The 10,513-nt window shown below is 47.1% G+C and overlaps 1 long non-coding RNA gene across 1 annotated transcript; it reads right to left on the bottom strand.

Annotated features, from left to right (window-relative positions):
- Positions 1-8,957: 8,957 nt before the first annotated feature.
- Positions 8,958-9,319, bottom strand: LOC141021101 (uncharacterized). The gene is made up of 2 exons (XR_012181109.1): positions 9,238-9,319; positions 8,958-9,150 (listed from the first exon to the last, which is right to left on the bottom strand). It is a non-coding gene; the product is annotated as an uncharacterized lncRNA (long non-coding RNA).
- Between the last annotated feature and the right edge of the window lie 1,194 nt (positions 9,320-10,513).

Genomic DNA, 10,513 nt, shown 5'->3' with positions numbered 1-10,513 from the left:
ATAGACGTGTTTTAGTGTGTTTGTTCACTCATTTCAGTCTGTGTGTAATATATAATGAAATATTGAAAACTTATTATAATTGAAACAGAGGTGATAGTATGTAATGTCAAGTGACTTGTTCCCTGCAAAGAAAAAGCACGTGACTTGTTCACTGGCTGGAGATTTGTCGTCTCCGACCGAGCCAAACCCCCGAAGAAGAAAACGTCGTGAAATGATTGCCTTTACGTGGGGCTGCTTCAGCTCAGGCCCGCAGTCAGTCTCATGTACGTTGGGGGCCCATCTGCAGGCGGCGGAACCGTGCAGTTCACAGTAGCTCTCGGGGTATTAGAGCAACTCTAGCAGATCCCGCAAAACACGTAGACCCGTAAAATTCCGGCGAGTATGCGGGCTCGGCCCAATTTTCCGACCAGAACAAAGCCCGTATACTTGTCCGGCCTGCAAAAAATTTGCCGCGGCCCGCAAACCGCACGCCCCGACGGCTATATCTACGGTTCCGCGGCTCGTTTTGCGGGTCGAAACCCTATCCCCCGCCGCCGCCGAGCCACGCGATTCCCCACCCCCTCCTCCACATTTCCCGCCGGCGGCGACCACCTCCCCGCCTCCAGCCGTCATGTGGGGCGACCCGGAGCGCGAGCGGCGCGTCCGGTCGGACGGCGCGAGGAAGCGCGGGGCCCTGAAGTGGACCAACCGCGGCCTGTCGCCGCCGGCAAGCTTCCGCCTCCGCGAGACGGAGGAGTACGACCGTCGGCGCGCGTCCTTCTCCTCCGTGAGATCTATGTACGCCGGGAGCTCCTCCTCCTCCGGCGCGGGCCTTCTCCCCATGAAGAGGGAGTGGTCGGAGGACGAGAAGGAGCCGGACGAGTTCGACTTCGTCTCCGTCAAGGAGGAGGCCGAGGAGCCCGCTCCGCTCGCCGAGCGGAGCGTGCGCGAGGAGGCGGAGCGCCGACGCCACGCCGAGGAGCTCGAAGACCTCCAGTGGCGGCGGGCAGTCGCCGCCAAGGAGAAGGACGAGGAGTGGCGCCGCATCCGCGAGGAGCAGAGGGGCGAAGTACGTCGACCTCTGCAGCTCCGGCGAGGAGGATTGAGCGTCCTTCTCCTCCACGGCGTCGTTCATTGCCGCGACCTCGCCGCCGTCAGATCTGACCCCCTCTAGTACTAGTATTAACGTAGTATGTAGTATGAACTATGTTTGTAGTGTGTTGATCATGTAAAATCTATGTAGTATGTGATGAACTACTCGCATCAACGAGGCTCAATTTCTCCCGTGAAAGTTTTAGATATGGTTTCTGTTCATACAATGAAAGTGTTTTTTTTCAAATTATGCAGTTTTAGATACGGTTTCTGTTCGGTCGCGCTAGTTTTCGACCCGCAAACGCAATCTTCGTGAAACCGCAAACGCGTTTTGCGGGTCAAGTTTTTGCGGAGTTTGCTAGAGTTGCTCTTACACAACTAAATTACTACGTACGATTCTCAAAAAGAAAAACTACGTACTAGTCGTCCTTTCAAAAAAAGAAATTCACCACTCCCTCAGATCCATATTATTGATGTATCTAGCACTAAAATATATTTAGATACATCACTTTCAGCGATAAATAATACTACTTGTGCATTACTATCATTGTGAGACCCGTTGGATGAAAAGAAGGGGGAAAACGGACACGAGATGGCAGTTGGATGCAGTTGAGAGACATTTCGTCTTTGCTAATCGGGTGGCATTTTTTTTCCAGTATCAGCCGTTGAGCATCCAACAGCGTACTGCCGTAGCTTTCGTGGTGGGGCTCTAAATGTGTATTTCTATACATAATTCACGATTTTCTTGAACAAATAATGAATAGTTTGTCACGTGACTCGTTCTCTTGTAGGGCGAGCTAATCTTGTCGCCCCTGAGACCGAGCCAAAACTGACGCCCAGGAAGAAAACGTCTGCTTGCGCTGCATGCTGTCAGCCAGAGGCCAGAGTGATCAAACGCACAGCTAAATTACACGGTCGGTTGTCATTATTACTACTGTTATTATAAACTTTCACTTTTATTTATTTATTGTTAAGTGGAGTTTCAGTGATTCTCGTACTACCTCGCAAAAAAAAAGGTGCTCCTCGTACTAGTAGATAGTAGATTATACTACTAGTACTAAGATTAAGAGCACTGAGCGAGCAGACACGATCATCAGGAGCTCCTTTTTATCACTCGATGCGAGTAATCAGACGCGCCCTGTTCCCTCGTTCACAGGCAGCAGATCCCTCACGATCATTGCAAAATTTCAAGCCTCACGTTTCCCTCAAAAAGTATATAAATCAAGGCTCATCTTTAATTAAAATAAATAATTTGTGCACGCCTGTTAAATCAGCCCTTTCTTTCCCTCAACGCTTAGCTACCTTCTTTTTTCTGGATTAGTTTGCATTGCTTATTGCTTACCATATATGTCGCGTGATAACACTTAGCTATCTCTTGCATTCCATTTCAACATCAAAAATTTAATTTGCAGTGAAAAACAAACCGACTTTGCAAGGAGAAAAAGAACTATCGCACATGCCTCACTAGTAGAAAACAGGGCTTTGGTCTAGGCAGGGCAATCCCATTAATCCCAGTTCACTCAAGAACCGGGACCAATGGGGGGCATAGGTCCCGGTTCATGAGGCCAGGGCGCGGGCCGGGCCTTGGGGGCCATTGGTCCCGGTTCCAGACACAAACCGGGACCAATGGGCCTTGCTCCTGGCCCACCACCTTTAGTCCCGGTTGGTGTCTGGAATCGGGACCAAAGGTTTGTTTTTTTACCCACTAATATATTCTACAATAGCAAAAAGAATCAACTCAAAAGCTTTAATAAAACTCTAATAGGAAAAGAATTAACTAAAAAGAATCAATAAAAAATAAAATTTATGCAACTTAAATTATATAAAATTTATGCAACTAAAAAGAATCATTTGTAATGCTTTTCAATTTTATGGTCATTTAGCTCAAAAATATGAGTGAATGTCTGAAAATATGAGTGAATCATTTGAAGAAAACGTCGGGCTGCTTCAGCTCAGGCCCGCAGTCAGTCTCATGTACGTTAGGGGCCCATCTGCAGGCAGCAGAAGAGTGCAGTTCATAGTATTATTACACTCAGCTGTCAGGGTGATACACAACTAAATTACTACAGTAGTTGTGCATTATTACCATTGTGAGACTTGGTCGACGAAAAGAGGGGGGGGGGGGGGGGGGGGGGGGGGACGGACACGAGGTTCCAGTTGGATGCAGTTGAGACTTGAGAGACATTTCGTCTTTGCTAATCAGGTGGCATTTTTTTTTTCCAGTATCAGGCACCGAGTATCCAACAGCGTAGCGTACTGGTGTAGCTTTCGTGATGGGGCTCGATGACTAACATTCTTGCGCGTGAAATATGTATTTCTATATGTTTTTTTTTTTAGAAAAATGTATTTGTATGTGAGCCATGATTTTTTTTTGAGCAAACAAATAATTTATCACGTGACCCGTTCTGTTCTCTTGTAGCCTGAGCTTTTTTTAAGGCGTCTCTGGCTGGGGCAAAACTCGCAGCCACCGAAGAAAACGTCATTACTCTTGACATCCAGGCCTTTCCGCGGGGCCGCCATCCGGCCCGCGTCCAGTCTCACGTGAGTCGGGGCCCACCCGCCAGCAGATTAGAGCAACTCCAACGCGGTGATCCAAATGAACACGCGTTTTATTCGTTTTTTTATACATTTCGGTTGGCGAGCGAGCAGCTTTGTTCGCTTTTGCGTTTGGGTCGGTCGGTGTGTCCAACGGGTGGCCGATGCATTTTCCCGTGTTAAAAAAAATATCAAAAACACATGGCTGAAATAAAACATAATTATACATTAAAAGGCCGGTCAACCGCTGACCAAAGTCTACTTAAGCATTAAAATTAGACATAGAAAAAAAATCGGCCCCACGCGCTGCCCTAGGCCTGGCCTTTGCTGTCGTCATCGCCGGTGAGGTCGATGAAGGCTGGCGGCGAGCTCACCCATGGGAATGCGCTCTCCCACGTCGCCAGCGCCACCTGCTCCGTCGTCTGCTCCGGTGGCGGCATTGCTGCGCGGTGGGCGCGCTCCTCCTCCTGCTCGCGCCGCTCCTCCGCTAGCCAGTGTTGCTTCCAGCGCTCGAGGTGGGCCGCTTCCTCCTCCGTTGTCGCGTCCATGTGGACGGGAGGCGTGCTCACCCACTCGCGGAGGCCGCCGATCCACCAGTAGGTCTCCTCGGGCCAAGATGGCGGCGGGTGGCGAGCGCTTGCGCGTGGGCTCGGGCTTGGGCTCAGCCTTGGGCTCGATGACAAGCGGCGGCGACGGCGGTGGGTGACAGAGCGAGGCGTAGACCGAGTCCCCCGCTGCCGACAGGGCGAGGGCCTCCTCCAGGCCGTCCCAATGCACATCCTCATCGCACTGGCTCTCCTCCATGGCGCGTTGCGTCACCGTCGGCAGAGCGGCCTGGTAGGTCGCCTCCTCCTCCTCCGGCGGGGCCTCAGGCGGCGGGGGCACAAAGTCGGGGTTCAGCTGCACGCCGACACGGGGGATGACGTCGTGCTCCATTACGAACCAGTACTCCCAGTTGGGGGAGTCCGACACGTAGGCAGCGTGACGCCGCTGCTCCAGCATAAGGAGGGCACGGCGACGGCACACCTCCTCTGCATGCGCCCGCGGCACTGCCGGCACGAGGATTCAATGCAGATCCAGATGCCAACCGTGCGGCAGGTTGACATTCGGATACGACAGCGGCTGGCGGTACTGCCAGTGCCACCGCACTTGGTGCACCAGAATGTACAGCTGCTCTCGCGACCCGCCGCGTGGAGGAGCCGACAACGGCGACGAAGGAGGTGCGCGGGAAGAGCTGGAGCCGGGGGTGAGCTTCCACTTACCCTTCCTGAAGAACCCCATGGCTAGGAGGGTGGCTAGGGTTTTGGTGTCGCCGGCGCGGGAGCGAACTTAGCCACATGTGGTCGGAGCCCCCGCACGCTCGCATAAAAAAGGACGACCATCGACAGCTTCCACCCACTGCCAAGCAGGCCCGAGGTAGGTGGCGCGTTTAATACGACCGAGATGGTGGTTGGACGGCTGACAGGTGGGGTCGTGGCAGACGCCGATCGGACATGCGGCGCGTTTCATTTCATGTCCGTGTGGACGCAAACCAGACGTAAATTTGGCCCTGAAATGTGTCTAGACTGACACCGGACAGACGCTTTTTGGGCTTGGGTCCGCGCTTTGATCCGCTCGACCTAAACAGACACATGCGAACAGTTTGGGTCGGCTGGTTAGAGTTGCTCTTACGCTCGAGCCTCGAGTGCAGCGACTGATTGCTTGTGCTCCATGCTGTCGGAGAGAGTGATAAAACGCATAGTTAATAATAATTCTCGTATGAAGGGAGTGATAAAACGCATAGTGTCAAAAACGTTCTTATATGATGTAGAGAATAATATTTCCCTAAAAAGAATTATGCGGGGAAGTGCTCCTCGTACTAGTAGATAGACTATAATGATCAAGAGCACTGAGCGAGCAGACACGATCATCACGAGCGCCTCTGATCGCTCGAAACGAGTAATCAAACGCGCCGTGTTCCCCCGCTCACAGGCAGTACGATCCTTCACGATCATTGCCACAAAATTTCATGGTTCACCTTTCCCTAAAAAATAAATCAAGGCTCATCTTTTCATCAAAAAAACCATGCACACTTGTTAAACCAGTCAACTTTTTCCCTCAACACTCGCACTCTATTTGATCAAAAAAATTGTGTACTCATAAGATCTTTCAGATCAGTGATCTAAAAGGGCTTATATTACTTTATGGAGACGCTCCCTTTGTAAACAAATATAAGATGTTTTAACAAAAACTACCGCACGTGTCTGCTTATAACAAAAACAAAGCTCCCTCAAAAAGAACAAAAAAGAACAAAGCTTTCGGCAAAAACAACTAGTGTTTGGTTTGTTTTTGTTTTGCCAGGAGTGATGGCTGAACAAGACAACGGAGCTCACATCCATGCATGATTGGGGAACACGGCATGGCAGACCAAATAGTATAGGCAGCTAGGCTTGGTGGTTGACCAGTGTCTAGATAGATGATGACCGGCAAGATTTCTGCAACAGAGCCTGTTTTTGACACTGAAAGAAAAAAAATGGTGTATTTTTTCTCATTTTTCATTGGAAGAAACATTCTCACAAAAGGTACCGCCGATCTGTCATGAAATGTGTTTCTATGTATTCCATCAAATTATAGACAATGTTGGAAGAAATGCGTGTATTTGACGAGTAGGACGTGATGTCACGTGACTTGTTCTTTATTACTAGCAAGATGCCTGTGCATTGCACGGAACATCAAGATGCATTTTTTTTACAAAACATCTGTTGTGATTGACTCATGCAGGAATAATCCCATGTGTAAAAACTAATGAAATCTCGAGAATTTCATCGAAAAATTGGTATCTCGAGAATTTCATCGAAAAAATGATATCTCGAGAAAGATGATAGATAAGGTGAGGATGCGTGGGGCGCGGTGGTGATTGGTGGTAGCGGCCACCATGGCAGATTGTTCCAGAGGCTTCCTTTTTTAATTACTCAACAATGAAGTTGTGGGAGATAAGGATGAACGAGAGAGGTGCGGGTATCCTTTTGCAAAATTGCCATAGTTTGCTTTCTATCTGTCAGATATAGATCGAACGGTTTGTATTGCAAGATGACAGGCACACCATCATCACCAACTCAGTTTTTTATAAGAGCAAGTAGAGATAGCTTAGCTCGAGCTAGTTTCTGGCTTTCACTGTACCTTTGCACCACGTGAATGTAATAAATTAGCCCATGCATTGGCTGTTTTGGGGGTCTATAAATCCCGCTGCTATACAGCGATGGCTGAGGACTTGCCTGACGATGTAAACGTTCGAAGCCGGAGCGCTGAGCCAGTGTGATGTGATGTATGGAATCGTTGTGTTCCATTTTAAGAAAAAAGGTATTGTGGCAATGATAATCATTGCACACGAAATGATAATCACTTGGGCGACCAGCAATCCTGCAGCTGATTTGGGGCACACGAAATCCTCCTCATGCCATTTTGCCCAACAAGCTTTCCAGGTTGGCTATTCTCCTGAAACAGGCTCTGTATATATGGTTTTCTTACTGAAAAAAAGAGAAAGGTCGCACCTGATTGTTCATGCAATTCCTGGCAGCACACAACCATTGCTTTTGGCTGTGATAATTAATGGCACCTAACCTTTCGGTTGCACCTTAATCAACCATCCACAAGAAAGAATGAAGAATTGAAAAAGTAATCATCTTACGTTTGTTTGGTGAGTTTGATGTAGACAACAGAGACGAAACAAGATTGCACCGCACACATCAGCCCATTATCATCACCATCGTCGTAGTAAAATAAAGCTTTCGGCAAAAGGAATTAAGCTCAAATTGCAAATAAACAATTACTAGATTGTAACAGGGGTGCTATTTGGTACCAGTATTTTATTTTCTTTTATTTGCATTTATAGGCCTTGGCCTTGGGAATCAATCCTATGGCTTCTGCAACCTTGAGCTTCTTCCTCGCGTACTGCGCATATGTCTTTGGCAAAGCGCGCTGAAATAGGAAATAATGAGATACAATACTACACACTAAACATGCAGGGGGGAAACAATATTGCCTACCAATATCTACACAACATACCTTGAATCTAACTTCTTGCGAAATCAACTCTTGGGCTATCCAATCCGGGACCTATAGACACAAAGGAGCGACATCAGACATGAGGATATATATAGTCTTTGAGAACGGTCTTTTAGGACCCGGGTGTCCCGACACCCTTCTATCGGTACCGTCCATGCAAAACAGGGACCTAGGGATCTATGCCATGCACTACAATACTACTCCCTCCGTTCCTAAATATTTGTCTTTCTAGAGATTTCAACAAATGACTACATACGGAGCAAATTGAGTGAATCTACACTCTAAAATATGTCTATATACATCCGTATGTGGTAGTCTATTTGAAATCTCTAAAAAGACAAATATTTAGGAACGGAGGGAGTATTTGGTTTAGATGCTTATTGAACAGTAACAAAGGGAGCTAGGGCACTGTAACGTATTAGACAGATTCTACAACGCTGTCAGTTTTGCGTTCCCCGATTGGATATGTCGGCCGGTGATTCATACAAGCAATGGGATGGCACCCTGCTCTCCGTTTGACGGAGATTGGTAATTACTGAATCCACTGTTCAGAGTCACGCGTGCCACCAAAAATGTTTCGGTTTCTGGTCCCACCATAACCCATCACGGTCAAATACAGCCATATATATTATTGAAAAGTAACATGTTAGGCCGCTGTGAGCTCTCACGAATATTGCAGCACAAAACCAACCATGCAGTACAAGCCTGCTGCACGTCATGAACAGTGACCGTTCTGCCATGCATGTCGCCATGCATCACCCATCCTACTAGACTGACAAAGCTGGCTTCTGACCGTGCCCTACTCCCGTACATACTTTCCCTGCTGCAGTCTCTGCAAATTGCCTGCCTAATTAGCCTAACACAGCAAATGGCCTGCTGCTACAGTCTCCATATCACGAATCTTGGCATTGCTGTACGGGTCGGATAAGAGGGTGCCGGGACCCCCGGGTGCTGTCGCACCTTTTCGTATAGTCTTTATAACAGATTCCAATTGATGCAAGACCACACCACCACACTACACATACTTACTTCCTTACTAATGCCCTCTGTGCACCGGTGGAACTGCAAGGGAAAACGATTAAAGCATTTGCTTCGTAAAAGATACTAATTAGCCAATGAAAACACATACATAACGCCTATGAACCATAAAAAAACCTACTTGTCGCTCCAGTTGCAAAAAGCCTCCAGGTCGCTGCAGCTCGGCCTTCAAAGTGTGTTGGCGCGATGGAACCAAATTCTCATTGCAAACTTCCTGCAGAGCATCTCTGAAACACATCTACAAGTTGTCCAAGGAAACAGAAAACAACATCAACATTCACCAAGCATAAATAGGGAAATAGCATTGAGAAACCCGATCAATAAAAAACACTGTTATAGTTCTGAAAAAGGCTGATGTACAATGCTGACCTGCTGGCCAGTAACCCGCGTCCAAATCTCAAAATAGGCATGGTCAAGACCTTTCACAGACACGACATAAAAGCGAGTCCTCCATATATACTCCTAAATTTAATCAAAAGATTGCAATTATCAGATACAACCATGACTAGAGCTGACAATCTAAATGAGCAAGGGACAAAGGAATCGTACCATGAAACCATAATATGCTAGACTGAAATCAATGTTGGGGAACTCTGCAGCAATCCTAATTGCTTGGTATAAACCCTTACGACAGATTTGATCCCACTAAATAGTAGAACAGGAAAGTTAATGTGATGCTACAACGCGTATGTAGAGATTAGTTGCCATTCCATGGTTTTGAGAGGTCATATAGGCCTACCTCCGGAGTATCTTCGTTAAGCACATGATTTTCAAGCCACTGTTAAGAACAGAAGGTTGTTAGTCCAATTTATTTTTTACAGAACAGAGTTTTAAACTTGGACTAGCAGATTGTTGCAGCATGCATACCTTAATTTCCTTGACCATCTTTTCCCAGTATTGCACATAATCTCTATCAACTTCAGGGTTGTTATAAAACGCTATGTATTGACTCAAGCTTTCATACTCACTCCAAGTCTGCACCAGAAAAGAAGAAAAGCAACATATTACAGCTGTCCTGAGAAAAATGCAACACTATATTAAACTCTATTTCTATTTAATCGAAAAGCCGTGTATCACAACTCTTGGCGAAGAAGGTATAATTCTTGTCCTTCTGTTCTACGGTGCACATATTATGGGATTTTCCACAATCTATTGCAACTTTGCAAGCACAAATATTTTCAACTATGCTTCATCTCCACAAGATGTGATGTTCATAGTTTTATTTTTTGTTCGCATAGAACCTCATGTTCATACAACTCGGAGGGTGCTCACTCAAAACCGTGCTAAAAGAAGTAGAAATTGCAGTCATGATTGCGTTACTGGCTGCATGAGCACAGATTAATTCCATATGCATCACTGAACCGAAAGTGTACTTACAGAGTTAGGAAGGACTAGCCGCTGGTAATCGCTCAAGGACGCAAGTAAACAGAGGTCGGAGTCGAAATACCAGCCAAAGGCACCATCATCCAGGTAAGGGGATAAGTCTTTATCCCCCAAGGCAAGCTCAATAGGGTACTTGAGTTCCAATGTTGCGTCGTCTAGCTCATCGATATGCTTTCCTTTCAACAACTACACAGATGGAAAGATGAGTAAGTACATAAGATGGTCTTTAACTATGTGTATATGATTGATCGCGATAGACAGATAGGTGCCAGCATTGACGTTCTTGATTCAGTCCAGTTACATAAGAGGGTATATAACTAACCAGGCAAGCTTTGATGCGATCACGAACATACTTGGCATGGAGCCAGTTGAACTGCTCTTGATTCAGTCTAGTGTCTGTATCAATTTCAGCACTGCTGCGAGCCTTCAGCTCTTCGGAGTA

The sequence above is a fragment of the Aegilops tauschii genome, chromosome 3, assembly GCF_002575655.3.
Source record: "Aegilops tauschii subsp. strangulata cultivar AL8/78 chromosome 3, Aet v6.0, whole genome shotgun sequence".
NCBI lineage: Eukaryota > Viridiplantae > Streptophyta > Magnoliopsida > Poales > Poaceae > Aegilops > Aegilops tauschii.
The sequence above is the reverse complement of the archived record's forward strand: the minus strand, read 5'-3'. Positions and strand labels throughout refer to the sequence as shown.